Source organism: Schistocerca americana, chromosome 6 (assembly GCF_021461395.2).
Source record: "Schistocerca americana isolate TAMUIC-IGC-003095 chromosome 6, iqSchAmer2.1, whole genome shotgun sequence".
Lineage (NCBI taxonomy): Eukaryota > Metazoa > Arthropoda > Insecta > Orthoptera > Acrididae > Schistocerca > Schistocerca americana.
Window position 1 is genome coordinate 567949057 of NC_060124.1, and position 17552 is coordinate 567966608.

Consider the following 17552-nt stretch of genomic DNA (forward strand, 5'->3'; position numbering starts at 1 on the left):
ACTGGAGCAGATGGGAGATATGATGGGAAGAATTTTACAGGTCAACGAGAGATCCAGACTAAAACAATGTACCAGGAGTGGACGAAACACTCTCAGGATCAGCTAGATTTACAGAATATATCAAGAGACAATTGCTCTGCGTTTTATGTACTATATATGAGACGCGTGAAATATGTTAAGACTTCAAAAGAATGTAATACATCCAACTGCAAAGAAGGCGTGTGATGACATTTATGCAATAAATCGTAGTCGCAGAATATTAACACAAATTATTTACAGATGAAGCGAAAAATTGGTAGAACCGATATGGGTGCGGATCAGATCCTGTTCCTATGACTTGTGGGAACACGAGAGATACTACTTACCTTACGAATCTTCTTGAAAAAATCATACCTACGTGTTTGACTTTACTAATTTCGAGAAATTTTTTGACAATGTTAACTGGATGCACTTTTTGAGATCCTGAAAGCAGCAGGGGTAAAACGGAGCGAAGGGTTGTCTACCACTTGTACGAAATCCTAATTGGAGTTAAAAGGATCCCAAGATTCGAAAGGGAGTCGGTAGATGAGCGAGAACGTGTTGTACCCTACCCCTATGTTATTCATGCTGCCCTTTAAACAGGAAATGAAGAGAAACGGGGTAAAATTAAGAAAGAATATTGTAATTCGATGAGAAAAAATAACAACTTGGAGATTCGCACAAGACATTGTAATTCAGTGAGAGATGGCGAAGCTCTGGTATGATCAGTGTAACGGAATTGATAGTATTTAGAAAAGGGGTAAAAGATTAACATTAATAGTAGCAAACAACGGTACTGGAATGCAAACAGTTAGCTATCTAGGTTGAGGGAATTACATTAGGAAATGAGTCCCTGAAAATGGCAGGTGGGTATAGGTATTCCGGGAGCGTAGTGACAGTCAGAACAGAGAGATTAGCAAGAAAACGTATCATAAAAGAGAAATTTTTAACTTTGAATACAAATTTAAAAGCTCGGGAAGATTTGCTGAAGGCATTCATATGGATAGTAACCTTGTGTGGAAGAGAAACGTGGACCACAAGCAACATTGTGACAATAGCGTTCGTTACGTGATGTAGCCAGACAATCCTAAAGTCAGAATGAGTAGACTGGATATCCAAGGAGAAGGACCTAGCGAGTTTGGAAAAAGATATGTTTTGCTCAGCAGATCCTGAAGCATCAAAGAGTCACCATTTTTCTAATTGAGGAAAGCTTAAATGTACAACATGTGGAAGGAGCCTAGCGTAAATACAGTAAGCATGTTCAAATGGAAGAAGGTAGCAGTAAGTATGAAGAGATCAAAAGACTTACAGTGGATACTCTAGCGAGAAGACCTACATCGAACTATTCCACGGAATGAAGGCCACAACAACAACAGATGGAATCACATGGGAACCAGCCACCGTAAACATAATATGGATGTCTAAAGTTTACCGCAGCAAGATGTATTAACTGGTGTAAAGGTCAGCAACGCCCTGCAACCTTTGACCAGCTCTAAACTGTACAAGTTCTTGTTGGAATCCAATAGAGAAATCGCCATTTTTGAAGAGGAATGTCAACCAGAGAAACGTCCACGATCTAAATCTCATTCGTAAGATCACAGTGATATGCCAGCCTCACTGTTATTGTTAAAATCCCGAAAAGAAGAACCTCCTGAAACTCAAATAAGGTACAGTTTTTATTACGTGTGGCCCGTATAATAAATATAATTCTTCTGAGCGGAAGAAAAGACTAGCAGGAACTCATGATAATTCACCTTGAAACTGCCGTGTTTCTAATGAGAGACACATATACGTCTTCGTTTGACAATTGGCGTCATGTGAAATGTGTAAGGACAAATATTTGTTTGACCGCATCCTTAGCATATAGTACCTTAATGTATGTCCAATTAGCAACATTCCTTCACACAATTACGCATGCAATATTCCAACTCTGTGCCGCTAAACTGCGGTATGTCTAGCATTCAGCATTGATGGATAAACAGACTACAACACGTTACGAAAAGGTTCTTTGCAGTCACAGAGGCGGAGAGACAGTAATTTACGAAATTACGTTGGAACATATGTGGTACTGGTGATTATTTTGTTTTCACGAGCACGTACTCACTGTGTAGAGCTTACTTTGCTGCATGAAATTTTTCTTCGACAGGAGAGTGGTCACACTCCGAAATGACGCAGAAGAATCCAGAGAAAATTTTGTTATGTTGACGTCCCACAATAATATTCACCTGCTTATCCTACTGGAATCCTGTTTAAAATAGCTGGTAACACCAGGGGATATATATTGCGGTTAGCCAAGTGCATCCCAGCACGCTAAACATTTGGCGTCTGTCTCTCTCTTCGAGTTGTAACGTTGCCATAAATTATCTTACGAACAGTCTTAGTGAACACAGGCTACGCAAGTGCGAATCAGTGCACGTTATTTGCTGCGACACCAGCAAATAAGTTGTTAATGAATGATTAGTATTATTCATGATGAGTTTGTAAGGTTCTGCGATGGTGTATGACTTAACCAGCGAAGATTCCAGTCAAACACACTATATTTACAAACAGCCAACGTCACCATCATCCAATGTATCAAGAAGTATAAACTTGTACGCATATTTTCAGATGTGTCAAACTGTTACCTTCAAATACGAAGTAATATGTAAATCCGTGTGTTCTTTGTTTTGACAGACGTAGAAGCGATCCATATTATTCTCTGTTGTTTCCGTACAAAAATTTCATCGCTTCTGAGAATTTGTGTGATACGTAAAGCGGATTTAACAAACTATTAAGGTGAATCGAAGCTGTGGAAGAAGATTTATTATTAATATTCTTAATGGCTTCGCGGGAACAGGATTACGAATCAGGGAAGTACTTTTCCAGGAACATTTAATTCCACTTGACGCTCATATGGATTTGAAGATTGATAGAGATTTTCGTGGAAGCCGCTGTTTCTTCTAAATATTTCTTGGAGCACACTGAGGAGCTTTTTCTAGAACTTTCATGAACCCTTCATTGTTCGGCGAGAGTCTAAAAGCAACGGCCGTCTAAGGCGTTTCGACAGTCGTGATCCGATAAGGGGCCCACGCTTTTGAATAGCCTCCAGGGATTGGCCAGTTACCACCCCTCCACAAGAAACTGAGCGAGATCTCGATGTCAGGACAGTTCACGAACCTCCTTCATATTCACTCGAAAACATATAGTCGGTGAGTACGGTGAGTAGACACGTTTGTTATGGAACATGGTGCTAAGTAAAAATTCGACTTGAGATTTTGAAAAAAAGTCGCGATCAAAATTTTTGGCATCAGCACGCTCAGGCGTAGGGAGTGACTCATTCAATTTAGTTTATTTTGCGTATGAAAGTTATTTTCTTTCGAGTGAAGCTCACAATCACGAGTTCGATTTGTTGTGCGTCTCTGTATTTAGTTGCAGACCTGCTATGAAACTGGCGGCTAGTTGCGCGAAAGTTCTGCGGTTGTTCCTTGCTGTGGAACCGGACGCTACGTTGTCCCTGGCCGCTCTTGTTTCCGCCGTAAACTACTTTGCTCAGAGGTCATGGCGGAAAGTAGATTCTCTAGAATGTATTGCAGCTTGTTGTGATGAGATTTGCACTCTTGTTAACTTCAGTCACTGTGAAATAGCCGTGTGAGTGCATGACTGTAGACGCATCCTAGTTGATCGTTCTCACAAACATATGAGGATGTCCTTAGTGCTGAATTCCCGTTCTAAATTAACATGACCCTTCCTGTCTGTGTCATCTCCTCCTCTTTCCTGTCCATCTTCTTCTCTCCCCTCTCTCTGTCCGTGTCCCTCCTTCCCCTCTGGCTCTCCATCTGTTCCTGCCTCTTCTCTCTGGCAATCTCTTCTCTCTTCCTCCCCCGACCCAGCTCTTTCCATCCCCTACTTTCCCGTCCCTATGTCTACCTCCTTTCTATTCCGTCATCTGTCCATTTGCCCCTGCCCCCTCTCTGTCAAACTTCTCCTGCCCACTACCTTGGTCAAATTCCTCCTTCCCCCTCTCTGTCTGTCTGCTCTTGCTGTCTTCTCTCTCCACTATATTACCCAATCCCAGCAGGAAGTTGCTGGTTCGTATCCCCACAGTGTTCCATTCCACAGAGGAAGTAATATGTGAACCAAATTTAGTTGAAATCGGTACACGGGGTTCAGGAAGTATAATTTAAATAATAATAATAATGAAACTTCCTGGCAGATTAAAACTGTGTGCCCGACCGAGACTCGAACTCTGGACCTTTGCCTTTCGCGGGGAAGTGCTCTACGATCTCAGGTTCGCAGGCGAGCTTCTGTAAAGCTTGGAAAGCAGGAGGCGAGGTATTGGCAGAATTAAATCTGTGAGGACGGGGCGTGAGTCGTGCTTCGGTAGCTGAGATGGTAGAGCACTTGCCCGCGAAAGGCAAAGGTCCCGAGTTCGATCTCGGTCGGGCACACAGTTACAATCTGCCACGAAGTTTCATATCAGCGCACACTCCGCTGCAGAGTGAAAATCTCATTCTGGAATAATAATAATGATAATAATAGTTTGGATATATGGAAATAGTGGGATTAATTTTTAGTCGTGCCGGACCAGCACAATAAGCTGAGCTATGCCTGTCTTTTCTTACTAGTTCCACATAAAAGAAATAGTCTTTCTCTAGTTGTAGATTTACGCTTGGCAATTAATAATACTACGTCCGATCACAGTATCCACTTACAAAATCTTTAAAATTGCTATCGCCGATTTCGCTCTAAAATAACGTGGGTCTAATTCGCTCTTACAGAGGAACACCGAAAACATATTCGGTTCTTTCAACATTTGAAAACCAAATGCTGGGCTACCGCTTCATCTTTTCTCTTTGCTTTTGAAGCAAACGGAAACATAAAAGCAAGAAAAGCAAAAGGTACATCAGCCGGCCGGTGTGGCCGTGCGGTTAAAGGCGCTTCAGTCTGGAACCGCGTGACCGCTACGGTCGCAGGTTCGAATCCTGCCTCGGGCATGGATGTGTGTGATGTCCTTAGGTTAGTTAGGTTTAATTAGTTCTAAGTTCTAGGCGACTGATGACCTCAGAAGTTAAGTCGCATAGTGCTCAGAGCCATTTGAGCCATTTGAGCCAAAAGGTACATCATAAACGACCCCTTACTGTATACTGTCGGAAATAAGTCTCTTTATTTAGGGAGACAGCATACAGTAACCGTATTTACATTGGGGCTCATAGTTTGGTTATTTGGTGCAAGTAAAAGGAGATTTAATGCCCTTATGCTACTACAAGTATGATTATGAAGCTTCATTTCTTTGTCCATTGCAAATTCATACAGATAAATACACTCACATACATTTATACTACATAATTGCACGTCCATGTTGTGCTGGAATCTTAGTTTATTATTTATTCTTACATTTGTTCAAATGGTTCAAATGGCTCTGAGCACTATGGGACTTAACATCTATGGTCATCAGTCCCCTAGAACTTAGAACTACTTAAACCTAACTAACCTAAGGACATCACACAACACCCAGTCATCACGAGGCAGAGCTTACATTTGTTAACCTGTATGGTGTGAACAGGGGAAAAATTACAAATTTCTTTAATTGTTTTTCTCATTTGCCTTCGGTTCACTGGAAATTCTGAGAAGGTGTCCTTTCGGCACACTATCTCATTGTTAGCTGTACTTACTGCCAGCAGCAGCTCATTGTTTAACGCCACCCTGGCAGTGACGCAAGTGCCACGTGAGCAGTAGAATTGCCCGCTACTGTTGTAATGTCGCTCCAGGCTAATGAAGGCGGTGTTGTGCACGTCCTCCAGTCCGGAGACTGGATACGACGGATTCAGCTCCAAAGCTCAACCCGAAGAACACCAGTACCTCATCTAGCACTTGGACGAAGTTTTCTGCCAGTGAAATTGAAGGTAAGAGCCGCATTGCAGGATTCGGCATTGTCTTCCGTTGTGCATTGTAGTTCGGCTGTCCTCACACATCAGTTAGTGGTTGTACGGATTTCCTCGGATTTCTCCATCGCACACGCATCACACTCACTGTATTCACTTTGCTAGGTGGTAGCGCTTACTCTTATCACGACTCAGCCGTTACTTTTGCTATTATCAGGCCTTACTATTTTTGTATCACTTCACAGGTGCGAGTATTTTACTCGTCCGTCGCGTTACAGTCCGCAAACATACATAAATTGTGCTCCTTCAAGAATAAAATTTCACATAAAATTGACAATAGTACACACATTTTACATAGACATAGACAGTGACAATAATAAAACTGACAAATAAATCTAAAATTCACATTCACATTTCAAGTATGGACTCCATGACATGCACCATCTTACACACTAATAAGTAAATTAGAAGGAATCTTGCATCTTCTTTTTTTTTGTCTTCCAGGACTGACCTATAGTCCATTTTTACGTTCACTTCTACACACATAAAATACTACGTACATTTTACGTAAACATAGACACTGACAATAATAAAGTTGACAAATAAATATGCAATTCACATCGACATTTCATATATGGTCCCCATGACATGCATAATCTTACACACTAATATGTAATTTAGAAGGAATCTCGCATTTATTCGGAATATTTGTACTTTCCCTTTCTTGTCGTGTAGAACCGACCTCCTGACCATTTTTACCTCCACAAATACACATAGAAAATACGTTCCAGCACTAATCACTACATGGAAAAAAAGAGGATTTGCTAGGGCATGCTTCAGAGATGAAGCTGCTGCAGTGCGTCGTTAGTGTACTTACTCTATCCTTGGCGTCTGATAAATCTTCATACTATGTACAATATTTACAAGCGCTCGTTTGTGAGCGAATATTGGGAATGGTTTATCCCTAGACAATCCTGACTTCATCACTGCTTGTTAATAATCGTAATATTTCACACTGATGTTCACATATTTTACTGTATATCTGTCTTAATGGTGCGACAACATGCACAGTCATGCTCAAAAGTATCCGAACGACCTGAATTCCATTTCACCTGATTCGCATGCAACCCATATAACACAGCTGTCTAGCAGGTCCTCTAATCGCTCCTTGGTACAGTCGTTTGGCTATTGAAAATGGTTCCGACAAGTTACCACTAGAAAACAGTGCTCTGTATCGCTATAACTCAAGATGTAAAGTAATACCACGATACTAGAAATACCAGGGAACACCTTATCACAGATAAGACTGTCCATAAGGCTTGCAAGCTCACATTTATTACAATAAATGACATACCCGAAATGTTACCACTTTCATTATTACGTCAGATAGGTAATGCACGTAGTACGTTCGTCGAATTCACGATTTACTCTTCAAAGTAACATACCGTACTCGTTATTTAACACAAAATTGCATTAAAAATTTAAGTTATTCACGAGCAGCTAGTTGAGAATATGTATGAACTTCAAATGACACGACGAACCGTCTCGTTCTGCATATGGATTCAAACACACGGTCATGCAGACTAAGCAAAGATTTCGTGACTGACGGAAACTAACAGTCATTCCTGACTAGGCATACAGAGAGTGATATACCTCGATTTTAGACAGTAACAGTAAGCAAATATCAACGTTAAATCACATAACATAAACATTTTTAACGGACTAGAATTCATACCCAGCATCTATTGTCCCTGTTAACCAACTACGAGAGATGTTAAATACTGCTGCTTCACAAGTAACTTACTTTAAATGCTCTGAGGTAAAGCTTTGTGTTGGACAGGGATTCGAACCCAGAACCTAATCGGATTGTTATTGAAGCACAATCAACTGTGACATATCGGATTTTCTCGGCGGTAGCTAGATGTTTTAACTGAAATGACGAGAAGAAACATTAATTTTTTTCTTCCTAGGACTCCAACCCGGCACCTATCGATGTCATATTCTAGAGAAAACGAAAGTTAAATATGGATTTGTTACACCTGCAGCGATATGTGAGCATGTTTGTATCAGAAATAATATGACGAAGAGTTCAGTGCTGACTGGGCATCGAACCCCACACATATCGTTGTTGACTACATACAAAGAGACGTCAGCTACCGAATTTTTCTCCACCAGCAGCTTGGAATAACATCCTTGAACTTAGAATGATATCGCAAACAGTTATATGTCTCACTGGGAGTCAAAAACTTCAGATATCGTTAGCGTTGACGACGAATGAAAATGCATTAAAAATCAAAATTATTATCCACCAGCAGATAGGTGTTCTCATGATAGAGCTTGACAATTCATAATGAAAACCTTATTGCCTGGCCAGGATTCGAACCCATTCACACGCTATTTGTGGAGTTGTTGAGGAATCTGCAGATTTGAACGAACAACAAATTATGGTCGAGCTATATTGTCACGAAGGGATCAAATTTCGGGATAAGGGTGGCCTCCGTTGCATTCCCAGTTCAGAAATAGTTTTATCGGCATACAGAAGGTCAAATAAAAGATGGAATAAATGTCCTGTGATCCTACATAGAGTTTGTTTCGTCACTAGAAATAATAACTAGTATAAGAAAGGATACTGATGATTGAGTTCCTTCATGTCGCCACTCCTGACTTTATTGTGGTTCAACCTAACGTCTACTTGGTAGAGAAGGAATATCATGTTTAATGTGAATTTCAGACAACATTTACATTATACCTTCTTCACCTGGCGTAGCCAGAAGCGAATAGAATCTGTCTCTCCCTATCAAAAAGCATCAGCAGAAGTTGGAACGAACCTAGACCGTCAGTATACGAACCTATCACCAATCCAACAGACCACCTAATCCGATTTTCTGTTGCTCATTTTTCTATCATAACACTGATGCGGCACACCCGATGAGGATTCTGACACACAGACTCCCTTTAGTGGTTTGCAGCATGTTCAGTACATTCATTTACTTGGTTGCCCGAATCGCCATGAACTAGCTGCCTCGGCTATCCAGTGCATACATTCGACTCTATTTTGTAATCACCGAAATAAAATAACGTAACTGCCACCTACACAGACCTGCCAACGGTGTAGGATGCAGTAATTTAAATAGGAAGCGTTCCTTTCCATTTGAGCTACTCTATTGTGCTACCTGTTTGTTGAAACTGTCGTGCAGTGCAAAAGAGAAGCTGTAACTTTCTGTCTCTCAGATGTCTAGATCCGGCCATATGCATTGTCTCACAGCACTGTGGAATGCGGAAGTGCTGGAGGACCTATTGTCGGCTTCTGAAGCTGCAAGCTAGTAGCGTAACGTTAAGCGTCGCGTGTTCTATTACATTCGCTGCTACATTTTTTAAAATACAATTCTGCTGTCTGCTGAAGTTATCAATTTAATGGAACTTTAAATATAATTCCGTTCACTTCTCAACCCAAAATAGTCACATGTGCAAAATGGGCTAACTTCTGCGACATTTTGTTCTTTTCAGGTTTAATACACAGCCAGGCAGCAGATGCACCTGGAAGCTTTTGTATTATGGATGGTGAGAGCGCATCATGCCAAAATAGTCAGAAAAGTATTTTCTACATTAGCTGTCGTCTGGTAGTGGCATTTTATTCTTCTTCAAACCTTGTTTGACAGCTTTAATTCAGAACAGAACAAGCTTTCTACATCCATGTAATCAATAAACTGCATGTGCATTGTCACAATGTTATAGATAACATCAGAGAATGCGCATATATCGTTGATGACTAATTTCTCTCTCATGTTTAGTAGTGTTGTAACAACACTAAAAGAAACCGTATGAAAATTGTGCACTGTATTATAAGAAATGAAATAAAACTACCAACGATAACCTTACGACGAAAGTCTGTTTTAATAAATCTGTGTATCTGTACACAAGCGTGCCTCTATTGGCACGAATTAGTAAAAAACTACTCACTTAGATTTCGATTGGGTCTGTGTGTAATTGGTATGCAGTGTCACACTCAACAGGTATGCAAATGTGGCATTTCATAAATAAAGCTGTATATTCCTAGAAACCCTAAATTTGCTTGTCAGCAGCGGAAAGAGGCGTTACCTGTTGTGCAGCATTGTAAGTTTTTCACCATTGCACATTATGAGTTGAAAGTATTTCTTGCGATTTGCTTATCGATGTTTGATCTGACTGCCTGTAGCTCTCTCACAGATGGGGTAGAAGCGTTACAGTCAGCGAGACTCGAACCGCGAACCATAACAGCCGCTTTTCTACAGGTCAGCACGTCACCACAGAGCCAGCGAAGAGGCATGTGCCGTGCCTTCCTCTTACAAGGCCAATAGTGGCCAGAACTCGTAAACCGCTAGTTAAAGGACGAGATTAGTTGCGATTTCCACGTGCAACGACTTTCCTGGGCTGAAAACCGTAAGTTTACCATCTTCTGTTACACCTCAAGCGATAATGAGTCAGATTATTCAATGGAAGTGACAGGAAAAATCAAGTGAGCTTTGAGGCTTAATTCTGTGCACACCAGGAAGTAACTCATCGATCACAAAGTTGCCAAACATACCTTGTCTTGTTGCCAAATCTCAGTTACTTTACCAGCAGGAAGCAGACGAACCGATGTGATCCTACAGCGGGTTGGGAAGTGACCATAGCTGCCGTCTCAAAGATGCGGCTCTTGCCGCCTGGAATACGTAATGCGTCTGATTCGCATTTCTGTAAGTAGGTTTGGGGACTGGAGCGTAGTTACTAATAATACTCAGAACTGACAGCTAACTAAGCATCATAAAGCAGTAACTGTCATAGTTGTTTTTATATTTCTTTCGTAACTGTACTCAAAACTAAGAAACTCATTCACGGACGTTTTCATGCCTCGCCGATAGTCGAGCACTACAAGCAAACATAAAAAGTGAATGTGTGTGTATGTGTGTGTGTGTGTGTGTGTGTGTGTGTGAGAGAGAGAGAGAGAGAGAGAGAGAGAGAGAGAGAGAGAGAGGGAGAGAGAGAGAAGAGAGAGAGAGACAGAGAAATAAAAAAGAATGAGAGAGAGGATAAAAAACTGTTGTAAAAAAGTTGAATACTGAGGTTTCTCATTAAAATGACACGTTCCACATCATTAAGAAATGTCGTATTCATGATCTATGGAACAAGAATTAATGTAATCTAATCTAATCATATCATATTGCTGACTAGCCTTGAAGAATCGTGAATTACCGAAATTTTCGCCAATATCAGTAACTAAATCAAAACTTGAAAATGAAAGACGACAGTTTTTGTAATAAATCGGGACTCCTATCAAGACTATTTTATTCCTGTTAACTATCCACGAAAGATGTCTGATGTACCTCATTTCAGAAGGAAGAAAATGTGTATACGTTTAAAGATGAAGTGCATGATGTGAAGTTCTGTGACGGAGATACGAATCTAAAACGTAATCGGATTGTTAACTAAGTAAAATCAAATGTTACGCATCGGTTTTTCTTACCAGCTGCTAGGTGTTTGAATCTAAAATAACGATACAAATTTTTGTGCCTGAGCGCAATCGAACCGCGCTTCTATCGTTCTTCTTTATCGTCCACGAATATAGCTTTAGTATCAATTGCTTTGTCACCAGCAGTAAGATGTGTGCATGTTTGACCAGAAATTGTTCGCAACACATGAACAGACATTAAAAATGTACGTTAATTTTCACTAGCAGGCCGGTGTGGACGTGATAGGGCTTGAAATGAAATTATGAATGTTTTTGTACTGGATCAGGATTCGGACACACATACTTACCTTTAGAGGAGACTTAGAGTAGATCGCAGTCTTGGTAAAAGGTACGAAATGATTGAACTATACTGTTCCGAGAGATTCAGATCATCGAAACAGGAGATACGAATTCGAATCACTGTCCAGCACCAAATTTTTCAACGTCTCTAGTTCAATCAGATACAAGTAAAATAAGAGCCCTGTTCCTTTAAATGGCTGTCGGTTCATCAAATAAAATAAAATTTTCTAATGTAAATAAGTTTACTGGCAACAGTATTTCTGTTTACCATGACGTCCACCTATGTCATTTCCCAACGTAAACCGGCTCTGCTCAGTTGGTAATGAAGGAACGTTATGTGTAATGCGTATTCTGGATTATAGCATCTTTCTCTTGAGGTTACCAGAGGTAAAGTAAATCTGTTTGTGCCTCTTAAAAGTAAATACCTGAACCCACGCATACACTTGTGATAGTTCGTTCCACCACACCATTGTGGCAACATTTCCCTGCCCCAGGAGTGTGCTGTAACAGATGATGTGCTTAGCTTACAAAATTAGTCACGGTGTAAAAAATGCGAGTCTATTAAATGGTTAAGTAGAAGCAAGCTTCTGACGTTGAGATTATGCTATTCTCATGTCAGCAGGATGTAAAGACTCTTCTAGGCGTCATAGCCTCGATGTGAAGCCATTTTTAAATGTTCACTAATTCAGCAAATTTCTTAGTTCGAGAAAATCCACTGTGAAGTGTGAAGTTACCGGATAATTCGATTATTACTTTATTACTATCATTTTTTTCATATCTCTGCTTTAACCCATGTGATTGAAGATCATTGAAGGCCTTTTGGTCATTATCGAAGTAGCTGCCCAAGAACAGGTTCTTTCCCTGTCTACGGATTCCTTTTCATGTTAATATCAAACATCAGCAATTAGTCGTAGATCACATTAAAACTAAAGTAATTGACGAAGACGTTACTTGATAACAAAAAGGAGCTGCCTTTCTTCATTTACTTTGATCCTAGAAATGGCTGTCAAATACGGCCTAACCAAAAGCCAAGGGATCTTACTGGCTTCCGATATACGTCACTGTCAGTTCTTCCATATGATTTGGTCGACGTGGCCTGTTTCAATTTGTGTATGACAGAGAATGTTTTAGAAAATCAATTGTTTTCCTTTGCAATAAATAGAAAGATTTTTATTCAAAGCTATCCAAGTTCAAGATTTTCGCAATATTAGTTCAAATTTAATGTTCGCATCTATAATGTAGGAAAGTATTTCACAGTTGCAAAAGCCGCATCCAACTCATTGTCGCTGACCATAAATTCAAGCTCAGAGTGACACCAGATTAAGTAACCTAATGTAGCGAAGACTGTTTGGCACTGATCTTTCTCACCGGAAAATATGCAATTCACTCATCGGGCTTCATAAGTACACCGTAGCAGAAATTTCTGTTTGCATGCAATGCATACGGATTGTAGAATTTAGTCGTGCTCTCTCTTCCACTTCTGTGTACAATATGCCTGACCTAAACGGGCCTTTTATCATTACAAGCCGTGGGCAGTGCAACATCATACTGACAACAGTAATGTGCTTATACTGACAACCTCGCTGTTCGTTTTACATGATTTTGTAATCGTTAAAATAAAACAACATGACCTTCCAGTGGGAGACATTGCGTCCCCCTTTTCCTTCTGTGAAATTTGTCAGTAAGCTTTTTGCTTTCCAACCAGCGAAATTCGGCAGAGTACGGCCGGTAAACGATTCACAAACCACGATTTAGTGCCGTTCAGACGATTTCTTTAAACAATGGCGTGGCTGAAGGAATTTAGTTTCTTCTTAAATCGTCTTATGCAGCAACGTTCACAGATATCTCAAACAGAATAAGCTCTTTATCCAGGTACGAAGTTGTGTAACAAACTTCGCACAGTTTGTGTCAAGTTGATCTTTTCGTCTGATAGCACTGCGTAAGTATCTTGTCTGAGAGGTATCACAAGTAGTACTCCTGTAGCTGTGGGAATCATTAGTTGAAAATGAGTTTAACAACAATGGGTACATTACTGCTAAATATTCAAAATGGTTATCAACATAAGTCTGCGTTCATCCACAAACTGAGGCGTATTTGTAATAATGAAGCTAGACTGCGTATCCTAGTCTTCCTTGAGTGGTCATTGGAAGGCGTTTGCACACACGTATGCGAGGGTAATCCCAAAGATAAGGTTTCCTAAGGGACACGCAAGTGCCATCGCAGGCACAAACAGAGATCCTAATTTCAATGCCAAGCACAAACCAAAGTGTTGACTGCATGTAAGCAAGGTGATAAAGACCAAAACTACGGATACAAAGGTCTCAGGTTCGACCACTCGTAAGTCCCACGATTTTTAGGTGCCATTTTACACTTATTTCCCCTCGGGCAGTGTTTGTTAACGTGAAAAATGCCGAGGTGCGCTGTGGTTCTAAAGCCACGTTAAACTGTAGGTTCCCCTATTAACTGGCTAGGTAAGTCAACTCAAAGGTTGGAGGAAAGCAACGGCATAGCACCTCCAACAAGATCGTGCCTATTAAAGCACTGTGGTGTTCAAACAACTCTTCCGACTGATGACTGCATTGCTTTCAATGGGTTCCAAAATTAATGATTTTTCGGGTTATTAACATTTTTGTGTTTTCATGCTGTACCTTTGATACCAGTAAACGTAATTAACCGGCCGAGCACTGTCACCGTTCGAGTTGCCAAGGTGGTAGACGACGATGCTGTCGACCCCAGTTACAATCTTGGTCATGGCTATGTTTCAGTCGAATACCTCTATGTGCCTTTCTGCGTATTTCAAGATATACATTTATACACTTGGTACGCATCCAAATTGATATCTGATAGAGCTGTATTCAGAAACACGAATCAGATATGTTTTCTATGCAATATATCGGGCAACACGTCAGTGCAGCGAGATTTCGTTTGTGTGTTGCGCATGGTGCAAGAAATATTTGTATTTTGCTTGCTTCTCTGACAGGTTTCACCCCACTGAATGCAAGCAAGCTCACGAATAGACTGTCAATAACTGGAATTACGCAATAATAAACTTAAAAGTTTTATTTTTGCATAATGTATCGCGATGAAAATAATTGTAAACAGGTTATATGCCTACTTGCTTATTATTCACCCATATCGCTGCTTTTCTCAAAAAAGAAAAAGAAAAGGAAAAACAGAGAGAGGGACAGAAAGATAAAACAGGTATGTATTTCAAATATCAGCTCAGTGACGCCATGTTCGTCTCGTGATGTAAAGCAAGGATAGTTGATACGTAATATCTCGTTGTACTTGCGATATGTATGGCTACAGCGTTCTTTCTTTTCTCTCTGCAAACAACCAGAACAGAATTCAGTAACAAAGTGGTAAGAACACCTACGCAGTGCGCCAATTAAACACTCAGCCTTTCTAGGTTATTTTGTTAATCGTCTGTACTGCAGTAAACACCCTTGATTATTGATTTGTTATTACTACCATTTTTATTGTTATTCGTCACCTGGCAACAGCTTTCCTATCACTCATTGCCGCCGATGCACGTAACGAATGGATCAGGATGAATGGAATGTGGGATGTTTCGTCACGGAGAATATACACATTTACCTCGCTGTCTTGTGTTCAGGGTAATGTGGAAATCTCAGTAAGAGAAGACGACATCGGGATGCCGGTGATGCAGGCAATAACACCCAACTATTTCTGTTGACTTAACACCATGAAGGCAGACAAATATGCGTCTACTGTATTTTGATTATATTTCGTTAGCCTTCTTGCAACCTCGTTTTAATATCTCGTGGGAGCAGGCATAATATTTTGCTTTTTGAACACCGAAAAATGCCACACAAATACAGTAGATGGAAGGATATAAATAAACAATCAGACTCATGGGTGTGGATCCAGTTCATCATTAGAAGACTAAGCAAGAGGGAAACATTGCGAAAGCAATGAATACGCTCGTTAGTATACATTATTTGTGTAGATCTGAAGATGAAAAAGCGCAGATTTCGACAGTGGCCGCATCTGCACTTTAGTTTCTGTCTTAATGGATATAATTTTTAGTTTCTCCTCTTCTGAATTTTCAAATGAATTGATTATTACGTGGTACAGAATAATTAGTTAACTGTGTTTCTTACAGCTTCCATTTGCACCAACATTTTTCTACATTCTCGTGCAGCCCATGAATTTCTACTTGTATGATCACAAGACTGCACATAGATGCAATGGATTTCGAGGTGCGAAGTATTTGTTATCTTACTTTTCGTGACAGGTGGGCAAAGTTGAATTCCAAAGATTTTTTATTGTACTGAAATAATCTTTTGTCACAAAATAACGAGGTAAGTGTTTTATTCGTAAATATTTTGTGGGAAACTGTAATGGTGATGGAAGATTACAGACCTGAATGTTTGACACAACTGGTAGGAGAAAACGCTGCATATTAACTAAACACCGCGCCTCCTCTCCGTATCCTGCTATGACACGAGCACGGGACTCTCCTTCCATAACGCTACAGAGCTGTTCCTAGCACAGCTGAGAATTGGCAACATCGTCACAAACACTTGGCAACACTGTGACAGTGCAATCACTTCCACATATGGTACTGAATTGACTCGCTAAATTCACTTGATATTCCTTTCCATTTGAATGACTCATGCTATATAATCCTCATGTAAACGAAGACACTGAGACAGAAAATTCGGTTTTTTGGCTAAAGAAATGCCATTCTTCACATAAGTGACAACTTTTATTATCTTTCACGATGCGTTATGAGGCTGAGCGACCAATACCATGATGAGAATGGCGTGCTGGCAGCAGTGTGTCCGTTGCCCAGTAATACCACCTGTGTCTCACGTCGCAATGGCTCATTGAGTCGTCTGTTCTAACTGTGGTAGGGACCAGTGTTTGATAGCTTTTTTTGTGGCTTCTTTTATGGAGCTGCGAATTTCCAGAAAAAATTCTGTAACGAAATCGGAAGAAAACCTTTACACATCAAATTCTCTCGGCAGCTCTACTCAGTAAGTTATGATAATGGTCATAGATCTTGGTTTTCTGACTGCCAAGCTGCTTCACAATACAAGCGTCTGTGAAGAAATTCGAATCTCAAGTCAACGATACGAAATTCCACATTGTTCTTCACAGAAGACTCACGTGCCAGGGTGATAAGTATGAAGGAAATGAATTGATGAGCAAATCGCAAGAAAATACTTTCAGCTCATAGTGCAATAGTGAAAAACTTACAGTGCTGCACAACAGGTAACGCCTCTTCCCGCTGCTGACAAGCAAATGTAGGGTTTCTAGGAACACCTAACTTTATTTATGAAATGTCACATTTGCATACCTGTTGAGTATGACACAGCGTACCAGTTAAACACAGATCCAATCAAAATCTAAGTGAGTAAAATTTTACTGATTCGTGCCAATAGAGGCACGCTTGTGTACAGATACTCAGTGTTATTAAATCAGACTTTCATCGTAAGGTTATCGTGGGTAGTTTTATTTCATTTCTTATAATACAGTGCACAATTTTCATACGGTTTCTTTTAGTGTTGTTACAACACTACTAAACATGAGAGAGAAATTAATCATCAACGATGTATACTAATTGTCTGATGTTATCTATAACAGTCTGACAATGTACATGCAGTTTATTGATTACATGCATGAAGAAAACTTGTTCTGAGTTAAAGCTGACAAACAAAGTTGGAAGAAGAATAAAATGCCACTACCAGACGACAGATAATGTAGGAAATACTTTTCTGACTTTTTTGGCACGATGTGCTCTCCCCATACATAATACAACAGCTTCGAGTTGCATCTGTAGCCTGGCCATCTATTAAACCAACAAAATGTCGCAGAAGTTAGCCCTTATTCTACATGTGACTATTTTGAGTTAGAAGTAAAGGGAATTATGTTCAAAG